The 13109-nt window shown below is 48.3% G+C and overlaps 2 pseudogenes; both read left to right on the top strand.

Annotated features, from left to right (window-relative positions):
- The first annotated feature begins 254 nt into the window (after positions 1 to 254).
- On the top strand, positions 255 to 430 carry LOC142500300 (U2 spliceosomal RNA; annotated as a pseudogene).
- A 5957-nt stretch (positions 431 to 6387) lies between these two features.
- Positions 6388 to 6568, top strand: LOC142500244 (U2 spliceosomal RNA; annotated as a pseudogene).
- The last annotated feature ends 6541 nt before the right edge of the window (positions 6569 to 13109 follow it).

Raw genomic sequence — 13109 nt, 5'->3', positions numbered from 1 at the left:
CTGTTTGGGTCCTTATTGTGGAGCATCGGAGAGGAGAGGCGGGCCAGTGCTCCACTCTACAGCTATGGCTGTGGAGTAACAGCATACAAGTTAGAATACAAGATGAACTTTTTTAAATTAAATAAGTCTATGTAAATAATGTTAATATTGTAAAAAAGAAGTAAGTTTTAGTGTGTTGTGTGGAAAATATTGTGTTATGTGGGTTTTTGTTTTCTGAAAAGTAAACCATGTGAAACTAACAAACTGTAAATAAAATACTTTAAAAAGAAAAAAAAAATCTGTTCTCATCAGTTTAATATCTGATACGTCCCCTATCTGGGGACCATATATTAAATGGATTTTTAGAACAGGGAGATGGAAGAAGAGCTTGCTCTGTCCACTCCACGCATTGACCTGGTATTGCAGTACCTCCAGGACCGGTGCACTTCCCTTTGGGGATATTTGGCTTGTATCAAAAAATAGAAAAAAACTGGCGGGAAAAATACAAACATGCATTTTTGTCTCTTTCTTTTGCAAAGAAAGAAGAAGAAATGACGACAAAATAAAGCCTCCTTCTTTTTGCTGTGTCTTGTCCGTTCTTTTGCGTGGCTTCTTACTTTCTTTTCTTTTCAGCTCCTCGCATGCAGCAGGAGTGCCGCCTGCTGCCTAATTCAGTCCGAACGAGCAGATGCCTAAGAAACTCCTGTTGAAGCTGTATCCAAATAGCCTGCATAGGAAACACTGCAGCAAGCAGCAAATGCCTGACTTCATGTCACAATGGGTGGCTGAAATGACCTGAACTGAAAAGCCCAGCCACTGCCTGCTTGCTTGCTTGCTGCCTGAGTTTCATGGCAGCCCAGACGAGTCGGCGAGCAGAGAAAAAGTGGGCGGTTCCTATGCAAATGAACAGACGAAGGCTGGTGCCGGAAAAAGAACTGGAAGCATGTGCCTTTTGGGCTGTTTGTTGGCCTTGCGGGCCCCCACCCGGCACTGTGTGCGGCTGCTTTTCTTTGCTCCATAGAAAGTCTTTGGCTTTTGCATCCGTCATCGTCGTCGCCGCCGCTGCTGCATAGACTCCCCGGAGCTGTGTGGGAAGGAGCGGAGGCAGGCACGCTGGCATGCTGGGGGAGGAGGCGAGCCGGCAGCAAGCGGCTCCTTCTGCCCTTCTCCCTAAAGCGTAGTGCTCCCGGCCATCGGGCGGCGCTCGGGCAGGGGCCCATTTCTGGTTATCGCTTCTCGGCCTTTTGGCTAAGATCAAGTGTCTTAGTCAGAGGGTCTGCTGGGACTGTACCTCCTTGGCCTTACAGCATCGACCCTTCGGGGTCTTAAGCTGTCTGCTGCTTTTGGGGAGGTGCGCTATCCCGAGCGTTTCGGTGGGCGACATAAGAGTCGGAGTGGCATTTCGACCCCCAGCATAGCCCTTCGGGGCAAAACTGGGTACAGCTGTTTGGACGGGCTTCGTTAAGCCGCGAGAGAAGGAAGATGCCGGAGAATAGTCCGCAGGTGGAGAGGACCATCAGGTTCCAGCTTGATCCAGGATATCGTCAGAGACATGGAGGAAGGAAGATGGTGGAGTTTATCGTGAATTCCCTGCTGAAAGACCTGCTGGAGACTCATTCAGATCAAATCTTCTGTATGCAGGAATTCTACAGACAAGAGTATTTCGATCTGACCTTCACGGATGAAAGGGATTGCCTGAGGATATGTGAGTGGCAAAACAAAAAGCTGGTCATGAGAAGCTAGAGGGGATTACGCTTATCCCGTGCTTTACCCTGGGTGAACGATTAATCACTGTACATATGTACAACCCGTTCGTGGCACCAACCGAAGTGATGATGTTCCTGAGCAGATACTGCGATAGAGTGACAGATCCATAACCAATGAAAAACGTTTGTGGTATCTTCAACGGAAAGACAAAGTTCAGATGTACCCTCAAGAAAGATGCAGGCGGAATCGGTGGAGTAATGCACCCTCCTGGTGCCTTCAGCATCGGTAAGAATAGAGGGTTCCTAACATACCCAGGGCAACCGACTTTCTGCCGAAAGTGCCTTAGATATGGGCACGTGAAGGAGGAATGTGGTATGAGAGATGCAAAGATTTGCCGAAACTGTGACCAAGAAGGTCATTATGCAGCCGAATGCAGACAAGGCAAAAAATGTGACCTGTGTGGAGAGAGGGGGCATATGTACAGAAAATGCCCTAAACGGGAGTATACTTATGCAGATGCTGCATCAAGAGATCACAGACGGTGGCGTAAAAACCATGAGGAGGGTACAAATGCAGAACAAGACATGAGACAGGAGAAGACCCCCCGAAGGAGTGCAGAACCAGAAGAGGAGGTGAGTATTGAAGCTGATACAGAAGGAAACAACGCAGAGGAGGTGGAAGTACCAATCATCTCAGAGTTTGCAGAAGAGGAGCTAGTGCCAGAAGGGGAAAGAATGCTTATCGATGGGAGCTGGGCAGGAAATCTAGAGGAGGGGATAATGGAAGAAGACAGAGGAAGAAGTGGAGGAGGGCTCTGATGGTAAAAGAGCGGGGCCTTCAAAGAAAAGGAAGAAGCAGGAGAGCAGCTTTAGTGCTTCAAAAGTATGAGTCTATGGAGCAGAGGGGGGGGGGGGGGGGGTAGAAAGCAGTGATGGTGGAAGTGGGCCATCACCTTTCGGGGAGGAGGGTTTTGTAGTGGTGGGGTTTGTTTCACCACCGGGGAGCCGTTGCTCCTAACGGGGCTAACGGATGGGCAAAGATCGCCGGAAGGGGTGGATGGGGCCTACTTGGATGGAGTGGATAAATTGGTGGACGAAATGGGAGGTGTAAAAGTCCCGCTTTCTCCAATGGAAGAGGAGGGTGAGGGGAGGCAACAAGCAGAAGTGCTGGATTTTGAGGAACAGAAAAAAGCACGGTAAGTATGAGTTTTTTTCTCTTCTTGATTGATTAGATGGCTCTGAAAATTGCCTCCTTGAATGTGAGGGGCCTAAAAACAAAGGCAAGGAGACTATTAATTTTGGATTTTGTTGCAAATCTAAAATGCGACATCATGTGTTTGCAGGAATGTGGGATTACTGAATCTCCACAAGAGAAAGAGTGGGTCTGGGGACCATCAGTGTGGTAAGGGAGCCGAGAAAATCGGAACAGTGGGGTAGGTTTTTTGTTTAAGGGGTTTGATTTTGTTATAAAGAAAACAGAAGTGTTAGAACCAGGAAGATTGATGGTTGTTTTTTTTACTTGGAGAGGGAAATTTTTTCGATTGTTTAATGTATATGCATCTCCCATCAAAAAACAAAGAGAGGATTTGTTTGACAGATTACGTTTATTTTTGCCGGGGAGGGAACCTACTTTTGTGGTGGGGGATTTCAACTGTGTATTGAGTGAAGAAGATAGAGAAGGTGGTGCAGAGAGATGCAGACCAGATGGGACAAGCACTCTGTTGAAAAAATATAATTAATGACTATAATTTGATTGATTGCAAACAGAAAATGGGGAAATAGGAAAAAAATGTTAACTTGGTTCAGTGAAAAAGGGGATGTTAAATCCAGAATAGACCTGTTGCTGATGTCTAAAGGGATGGAGGTGTGTGACTGGGTGTGTGTGTTGTGTGTGAAGTAGGGATGAAAGTGTTGCAAGAAATTGGGAGAGGGTATTGGAAGTTGAATGTGAGTCTGTTAGAGGAGGAAAGATTGAAAAAACAGTATGAATGTATGTATGGAAGATGCAAAGGCAGAATGAATGAGTTTAGGGATATGATTGAATGGTGGGAATGGGTTAAAAAGGAGACAAGATCCTTTTTCATTAAAAAATGATGTGAGAGTGCCAGAAAGCAAAGGGAGGATTTTCAAATGGCCTTACTAAGAAGGCAATTTTTGCTCAGGCTTAGAGAAATAGGGGAGGATGTTGATGAGGAAATTGAGAAGGAAAAAAAACGTTTTAATAAACTACTAGAGGAGAAAGGCAAGAAGATCATCCATGCTGCCAAGGTGGAGGAGGTAGAGAAGGACGAAAAGTGTACTCCCTATTTCTTTAAAAAAGCCTTTACTGGAAAGGCGAGAATAGAATCTTTGTTAAACTCCAAAGGAGAGGAAGTTAAAGGAAAGGAACCAATGCTGCGGGTAATTGAAATTTTCTATCAAAACTTATTTGAAGAAAAAGAGAGAGCCCGCCACATAGAAAAGGATTGTATAAATAAAATCGAGGGTAGGTTAAACCAGGAAGACCAGATTTTTTTGAGTGGGGATGTGAATGAGGATGAAGTGGAAGTGGCGGTAAGAAGTGGGAAGAAAGGGAAGACACCAGGCAGCGATGGTTTGGGATATGAATTCTATCAGGAGATGTGGTACCTGATAGGGCCTGATATAGTTAAATTGTGTAGTTTTATTTTAAAAGAAGGGAGAACCCCATTATCCTTCAAAGAAGGGATAATAACAATGATCCATAAAAGCGGAGATAAGAGAGACTTGAAAAACTGGAGGCCAATAACGTTATTGAACGTTGACTATAAAATAGTTGCCAAAATCATAATGCTAAGATTAAAACTGGTGATAGGGGTTTTGATAGAAGAAGAACAGGTTTGTGGGATTCCAGGAAGGCAGATTGCTGAGAATTTTATTTTAATTAGGGATATTATTTGGTTATGTAAAGAAAGAAGGCAAGGTTTAGTTTTAGCAAACATAGATTTTGAAAAAGCCTTTGATAGGCTTTCACATGGGTTTTTATTTAAAGTTTTGTTAAAATTAGGAATACCAGAGGAACTCATCAACTGGATCAAATGCCTCTATAAGGATATTTTTAGCAGAGTGCAAATAAATGGGTTTCTGTCGGATAGGGTTCCAGTGAAATCAGGGGTGCGACAAGGGTGCCCTCTGTCCCCTTTAGTTTTTATTTGTGCAATGGAGCCCTTGTTACAAGGGATAAGGAAAGACAAAGTTATCAGGGGAGTAGAGATCCCTGGGAGTGGAGGGAGGAACATAAAAGTGGTCAGTTATATGGATGACCTAACAATAGCCTGCACAATACCTGCGTCGTTAAATAGGGCAAGGTTCCATATTGAGACCTTTTGCCATGCATCAGGGTTTAAGGTAAACTGGGGAAAGAGCAGCTGTAAGGCATTCAGGCAGTGGCAAGATCTGGACAGGTGTGGGATCCCGGTGGAAGTGAACCAGTTGAAAATTCTTGGGGTGTGGTTTGATGACAAATTAAAAGGTGAGGCGAATTGGGAGGCTGTTGGAGAAAAAATACTGAGGAAAATACAGTTTTGGACTTTAAGGAAATTGTCCTTAGAAGGAAAGATTTTAATAACAAAATCTGTTTAATTCCAATTTTGCTCTATATTGGAATGGTGTTCCCTCCATCTTTCAAATGGCTGAGGAAACTAACAAGATTTTTGTTTATATTCTTTTGGGGTTCCAAAATGGAGAAATTAACTAGAAAGAAGGTATGTTTGGTGAAGGATAAAGGAGGGAAAGGAATGCCTAGGCTAGATTTGGTTTTGGGGGCAAAATATGCCCATTTTGTTTTAAGTTTGGTTAATGGAAAAGAGACCAAGGTGGCGTGTTTGATAAGATATGCTGCAGGAAGCATACTTAGGAAGCTGGGTTTATGCAAGTCTGATTTAAGGCGACCCTTTTGTTTTATGATGCCGGAGTCTTATAAGGTTATAGAGAAATTTATAGTGAAATATGATTTATTAGGAATTGATTTGGACCTGTGGAAAGATTACAGAAAAATCAAAAACAAAATCTTGGATAGAGACCTACAGGCTGGTGTGGGCGGTCTGTATGACAAGCAGGCAAAGCTAGTCTGGAGAAATGTAAGCCCAAGGCTTGGTTAATACCCACAAAGACAAAGCGTGGATGGCGGTGCATAGATGTTTGCCCGTTAGAGAGTTCCAAAAGAAAAGGGACTTGGTAAGAACAGAACTATGTCCAAGGTATGGTTGTGGGGTGTTGAGAATGTGATACATTTATTTTGGAACTTTGTGTTTGTAAGTAATGTGTGGAGGGGATTGGGGAAATTAATTAGGGAGCTGACTGGGATTAGGGTGTTAGAGTATGATATGATGATGTATGGTTTGTCTGATGTGATGGGGAAAAGGGAATTGTGCTATGGAAGATAGTAAATTGTGTGAAAGAGGCGGTATGGGAGGTTAGAAATATTTTAATTTTTAAGAGAATAAGTGTGGAAGTGAATGTGTCTGTTAAAATGGTTTTGGGGAAAATGTTTACGTATTTTTTGTTAGATCAAAAAAGGTTGGGAACGGAGGAGGGGTTGGAATTATGGAAACCCAACATTTGGGGGAGAACAATACTAAAAGAATAATGGTATTATATGGGAGTTGAAAAAAAAAAAAAAATCTGTTCCTGTGGTGATGAGTTGGCATAGTCCGTGTTTTCACCTGAATACTGTGATTATCCTATAATGCTCTGAGCAGAAGAAAAAAAAATCTGTTCTTATCAGTTTAATATCTGATACGTCCCCTATCTGGGGACCATATATTAAATGGATTTTTAGAACAGGGAGATGGAAGAAGAGCTTGCTCTGTCCACTCCACGCATTGACCTGGTATTGCAGTACCTCCAGGACCGGTGCACTTCCCTTTAAGGATATCTGACTTATACGAAAAAATAGAAACAAACAGCGGGCAAAAATATAAGCATGCTTTTTTTTGGCTCTTTCTTTTGCAAAGAAAGAAGAAGAAATTCACACAAAATAAAGCCTCCTTCTTTTTGCTGTGTCTTGTTCATTCTTTTGCCTGGCTTCCTACTTTCTTTTCAGCTCGCATGGAGCAGGAGTGCTGCCTGCTGCCTAATTCAGTCCGAACGAGCAGATGCCTAAGAAACCCGTGTTGAAGCTGTATCCAAATAGCCTGCATAGCAAACACTGCAGCAAGCAGCAAATGCCTTGACTTGCTGGCTTCTTGTCACAATGGCTGGCTGGCTGAAATGACCTGAACTGAAAAGCCCAGCCACTGGCTGCTTGCATGCTTGCTGCCTGAGTTTCATGGCAGCCCGGACGAGTCGGCTAGCAGAGAAAAAGTGGGCGGTTCCTATGCAAATAAGCAGACGAAGCCTGGTGCCGGAAAAAGAACTGGAAGCATGTGCCTTTTTGGCTGTTTGCTGGCCATGCGGGGCCCCCAGCAGTGTGTGCGGCTGCTTTTCTTTACTCCATAGAAAGTCTTTGGCTTTTGCATCCGTCGTTGTCGTCGCCGCTGCTGCTGCATAGACTCCCCGGGGCTGTGTTGGAAGAACGGAGTGACTGTAGGCAGGCATGCTGGGGGAGGAGGAAAGCGGGCAACAAGCGGCTCCCTCTCCCGCCCTTTTGTTCTTCTCCCTAAAGCGCAGTGCCCCTGGCCGTCGGGCGGCGCTCGGGCAGGGGCCCATTTCTGGTTATCGCTTCTCGGCCTTTTGGCTAAGACCAAGTGTCTGAACCAAAAGGCCGGACGGGAGAGTGACGGTCCGGCACCTCGGCCTTGTAGCATCGCCTTCGGGCTTAAGCTACATGCTGCTATTGGGGTGACGCACCTGACCTTTGGGCGATTCAGGACCAAGCGACAGGACCCCCAGGCTACGAGGAACGGCGAAGCTCTACCCCCCTGCGACGAGAAGGATGGCAACAGCGGCCCCCCAGACTGGAATGGAGATGATGGAGGTCGCCACGGAGCCCGCCGGGACCACCCTTCGCAAGACCAAGAGGAGGACGAAGAAGGAGAAGCACACGGCACCCCCGGAGACGGTCCCCAGCAGCCAGGAGACTGATGGAGGAGGCCCAGCAGCTACCAGCCCCAGCGGCTCAGGCGATGTTGCCCCCCCCAGTGGCCTCACCCCCACTGCCTGCACCAGCATCGGCGGCCCCATCTCCATCCCTGGAGCTGGGAGCAGCAGCAACAGGAGGATCCCCCACCTGGAACTCTGGATGAGGCAGACGGTGGTGATGCAGCTGAGGGAGGTCGACGGACAGCGCCCTCTATTGGACGCTGAGACCTTTGCCAATGAGCTGGTGAGCAAACCAGGCTTTACTCCGGACGAGATCCTGAGCATCCAGGTCCTTAGCGGTGGCCTGTTTTTTGTCACCTTCACCACCGCGGGAGCCTGCAGGAGGTACTGGGAGGCTTTCCAAACCCTGAAACAGGAGCTCCCCTTCTCCCAGTTCGACGTGAACTGCCCTATCCAGAGGGACGAGAAGAGGATCACTGTGACGGTGAGGAACCCCCACATCCCTGGAAGGGATACTGCCACCTTTCTGCGGCGCTCTTGCACCGTGGTGAAGGAGCCGAGCAGGATCAAGGACAAGTTGGGGTACTGGGTGGGAAAGTGGAGCATGGTAGTTCGCTTGTGGCCAGATCCAGAAGCGACGGACCGGCTGCACCACTTACCTCCCAGTTTTTCACTTGCGGGCAGCCCAGGGAGGATCTTTTACCCTGACCAGCCCCAGACCTGCGGTAATTGCGGGAACCTGGGGCATCAGTGGAAACTGCACCCTGAAAGCCTGCAGAAACTGCAAGAACACCGGACACGAAACAAAGGATTGTCCCCGCCAGGAAACCTGCGGTCTATGCGGAAAGACAACCCACATGTTCCGGGACTGCCAGCTGAGGGTCAGGAGCTATGCAGAGGCCGCGACGAAAGGTGCGACACCGGGCGCTCCCCTGAGAGCAACCCAGAAGGCAACCAAGAAGACCCCAGCAAACCAACACGTAAAGGCACAAGGGGGTAAGTATAAGAAGGAGCAAAGGCAAAAGGAGGCCACCCAAGCTGTCCCTTCAGTAGCAGCCCCCATCCTACCCCCTCCCACCCTCATCCCTGCAGCAACACTCCCTCCCACACCCACTGCTGCTGCAACCCCCATCCTCCCTCCTACCCCACCCTCCTACCCCAACCTCCCCCCACCACCCACCACCCCTTGCCCCCTCCAACCAACCCTCCACTGCAGCCACCCCCCGGTAACACCTCTCCCCAGCCCCGAGGCTGTTGCACCCCCTCCCTCTTCCTCCCTTGCTACAGATACCGCCCCCAGAGCCCAGACCGGAATGGAGAAGCAGGGAATAAAGAGGAGAGCCCCTGAGACGGAAAGCCTGCACCAGGGGCTGGAGCAGAAGAGGGCCCAAATGCAAATCGGCGACTCACCCACTTCCAGCGACGTGGACAGCGACCTTGAAAGCAACCTGGAGGAGGAGGAGGAAGCAGAGATGCAGGAGGCAGCCATTGTAGAGGAGCAGGCAGCCATTTTAGAACAGCCACCTAGCGAGACACAGGTGACCGTGGACGAGCTCATAAGAGAGGGGCGAGAGGCAACATTGGGCAAACCATGGATCTGCTGGCACAGCTGTGCGAGGAAAATCTGCACAACCACCCATGCCAGCGAGGATGGTAACTAGTATCACTGCATGTCTGTCTAACCCTTTATTCCCAAACTAATGGCGTCTTTTAACATTTTCTCCATTAACGTAGGGAGCATAGGAGAGCGGATGAGACGTGCCAGAGTACTAACATTCCTTTCTTTACAGAAATGTGATGTGTATATGCTACAGGAATGTGCCTTACCTTTTTCTCGGTCCTATAGGCACCTGAGCGGGCAGTGGTCTCACGGCCCCTCCTACTGGTCTGAGGGGAACGGGTGCAGGAACGCGGGTGTAGCCATTTTGATCAGGGGGGGATGTTTTCACTGTTGATTCTGTCCATGAGCTCGTCTGCAGCAGACTTCTGGTCGTAGACGGTTCATGTGCAGGGGAGCCGGTTTGGCTCATCAAAGTGTATGCCTCCCCCTGGAAAAATGAGCGCTTGGAACTTTTCCAGCACTTTCGCCCTTGGTTCGCAAGCTCCAGGGCAGTGGTGATGGGTGGGGATTTCAACTGCACGATTGAGGTGGGGGGCGCGTGCCCCCCAGCAAATCAGCAAAGATAGATGTGACGTCCAGGCTACTCACGGCGATGATTGGGGAGGCATCCCTGAAGGACGTGGTGGGATCTATGGGAGCAGGCGCCGCAAACTACTCTTGGTGCCGCCCAAATGGTTCCGAGCGTTCTCGGATCGACTTCCTGTTCACCACCAAGATGTTCACCACAGACAGCACTCCATGGTCGCAGTACATTTCTCTGACCACAGAGCCATTCATCTCCAGGGGCGCCTGGGAGGAGGTTTCCCCCCAGGGCCATGATCCTGGAAGCTGAACTGCGCACTGCTGGAAAGGGAGGAGATCATGGAGGAGCTGAGAACAGCATACACAGCATGGAAAGAAGAAAAGGCCTGCTTCCCCAGCACGGCAGAGTGGTGGGAATTCACGAAAATAAGGATCCGCTGCTTCCTGCAGGCAAAGGGCAGACGCCGGGCGTATGAGAGGAAGGGGGAGTTTGAGGGCCTGCAGCGCAAGCTGCAGTCCCTGCACGACCTCAAATGCTGCGGATGGGACGTGGATGACGACCTGGAGGAAACCAAGGAGAGCCTGCGAAAGCACTTTGAGGAGGAATCCAGACGAATCATCTTCCGTACCAAGGTGGAGAACCTTGAGTGGGGGGAGAAATGCAATGCCTTCTTCTTCAAGAAACTCCACTCCGCCCACACGCCCCTGAGAGAGCTGCGAGACAAAGATGGCAACGTGCAGCAGGGGAAGGAGGAAGTCATGGGAGTCGTGAAAGATTTCTATGAAGACCTCTACTCCCCAAAAGCATCAGACCGAGACCAGGCTGACAAATTCCTGTCAGGGATTACAAACACCATCGACCCGGCAGGAAAAGCAGCCATGAACCAAATCCTTTAAGACGGGTAGGACGCCGGGGCGGAGATGGTATCCCAGCTGAGTTATACACAAAGCTGTGGGACCTGATCGGCCCGGACCTGCTCGAGCTTTACAAGGAAATGGAAGCAGAACGTAGGATGCCCCCAACGCTGAGGGAAGGAATGCTGACGCTCTTGTATAAACAGAAGGGGGGGAGATGTGACCTCAAGAACTGGCGTCCCATCTCGCTCCTGAACGTGGACTACAAGATCCTAGCAAAAGTCCTGGCGTACAGACTGAAGAAGGTCATCAGCCAGATCATCCACCCAGACCTGATGTGCGGCATCCCCGGCCGCAGGATCGCAGACAGCCTCTTCCTAATCAGAGACACAGTCCACTACATCAAAGACTGCCGTGTACATGCGGCCCTGGTCAGCATTTATCAGGAGAAGGCCTTCGACCGTGTCTCCCGTGATTTCATGGGTAGGGTGCTGCGTGAGTATGGGATGGGGGAGATGTTCTGTTCTTATGTTAACCTTGACATTTGCAGTGTGGCGATCGTGAACGGATCACTCTCAGGGGTTAGGCAAGGCTGCCCTCTTTCACCTCACCTTTTTATCTGTTGTATAGAGCTCTTCACCCAGTGCATCAGACGAGATGCGGGGATCAGAGGGATTGTCGTGCCAGGACCCCAGAGACGTGAAGTGAAGTGCTCGCTCTACATGGATGACGTCACCATCTTCTGCGCAGGTAGCCGGTCGGTGAAGACGCTGCTCCAGACGTGCGAGGACTTCGGGAAAGCTTCAGGAGCAAAAGTCAACTGCGGGAAGTCAGAGACCAAGCTAGTTGGGTGCTGGAACCTTACTGCCGACCCCCTTCCCCATCAGAGCAGGCCTCATCCAAATCCTTGGCGTCTGGTTTGGTGTGGGGAGCGAGGGCGCTGCCCTGAAGAGCTGGAACGAGAGGCTGAACAAGGTGAAGCAGAAGATCGGATTGTGGCGCCTCAGACCCCTCACCATTGAGGGGAAAAAGCTGGTACTGCTGAACGAGATCCTTCCTGTCCTGCAGTACGTGGCCCAGGCATACCCGCCTTCGGCCAGAACCTTCCAGGAAATCTCCATGGCAGTGTTCCACTTTGTCTGGGGGGCCAAGTTTGAGAGGGGAAAGCGCGAGGTGATGTACAAGGAGCCACACAAGTGGGGTAGAGGAATCCCCGACATCCCCACTATGCTGTGCGCCTTCTTTGTAAGCAACTGGGACCCCTGCTTTTTAACATGTTTATTAATGACCTTGAGGTTGGGATCGAGAGCAAAGTCTCCATCTTTGCTGATGATACTAAATTGTGTAAGGTAATAGAATCAGAGCAGGATTTAATTTCTCTTCAGAAGGACTTGGAGAGACTGGAAACGTGGGCAGGTAAATGGCAGATGAGGTTTAATACAGATAAATGTAAGGTTATGCATTTGGGATGCAAGAATAGAAAGGCGACTTACAAATTAAATGGAGATATATTGGGGGAATCCTTGATGGAGAAGGATTTAGGAGTGCTTGTAGACAGCAGGCTTAGCAATAGTGCCCAATGTCATGCAGTAGCTGCAAAGGCAAACAAGATCTTATCTTGCATCAAACGGGCAATGGATGGAAGGGAAATAAACATAATTATGACCCTTTACAAAGCATTAGTAAGACCACACCTTGAATATGGAGTACAATTTTGGGCACCAATCCTAAGAAAAGACATTATGGAACTAGAGAGAGTGCAGAGAAGAGCCACCAAATTAATAAAGGGGATGGACATTCTAACTTATGATGAGAGGCTAGCTAAATTGGATTTATTTACATTAGAAAAGAGGCGTCTAAGAGGGGATATGATAACTATATACAAATATATTCAGGGACAATACAAGGAGCTTTCAAAAGAACTATTCATCCCAAGGGCAGTACATAGAATTCGGGGCCATCCCTTAAGGTTGGAGGAAAGGAAATTTCACCAGCAACAAAGGAAAGGGTTCTTTACAGTAAGGGCAGTTAAAATGTGGAATTCATTACCCATGGAGACTGTGATGGCAGATACAATAGATTTGTTCAAAAAAAGGTTGGCCATCTTTTTAGATGGGAAAGCTATACAGGGATATACCAAATAAGTATACATGGGAAGGATGTTGATCCAGGGATTAATCCGATTGCCAATTCTTGAAGTCAGGAAGGTATTAATTTTTCCCCTTAATGGTTTTTTTTGTTTGCCTTCCTCTGGATCAATAAGTAAGTATAGATATAGAATAAAGTATCTGTTGTCTAAATTTAGCATAGGTTGCACTTGATGGACGTACGTCTTTTTTCAACCTCATCTACTATGTAACTATGTAACTGCGTGCGGATCACCCTGAGAGACTGCGACACAGACTCCTCTGGCTACTCCATGTCCC

Source organism: Ascaphus truei, chromosome 7 (genome assembly GCF_040206685.1).
Source record: "Ascaphus truei isolate aAscTru1 chromosome 7, aAscTru1.hap1, whole genome shotgun sequence".
Taxonomy (NCBI): Eukaryota; Metazoa; Chordata; class Amphibia; order Anura; family Ascaphidae; genus Ascaphus; species Ascaphus truei.
Note: the sequence above shows the minus strand (reverse complement) of the source record. Positions and strands in the feature narration are given on the sequence as shown.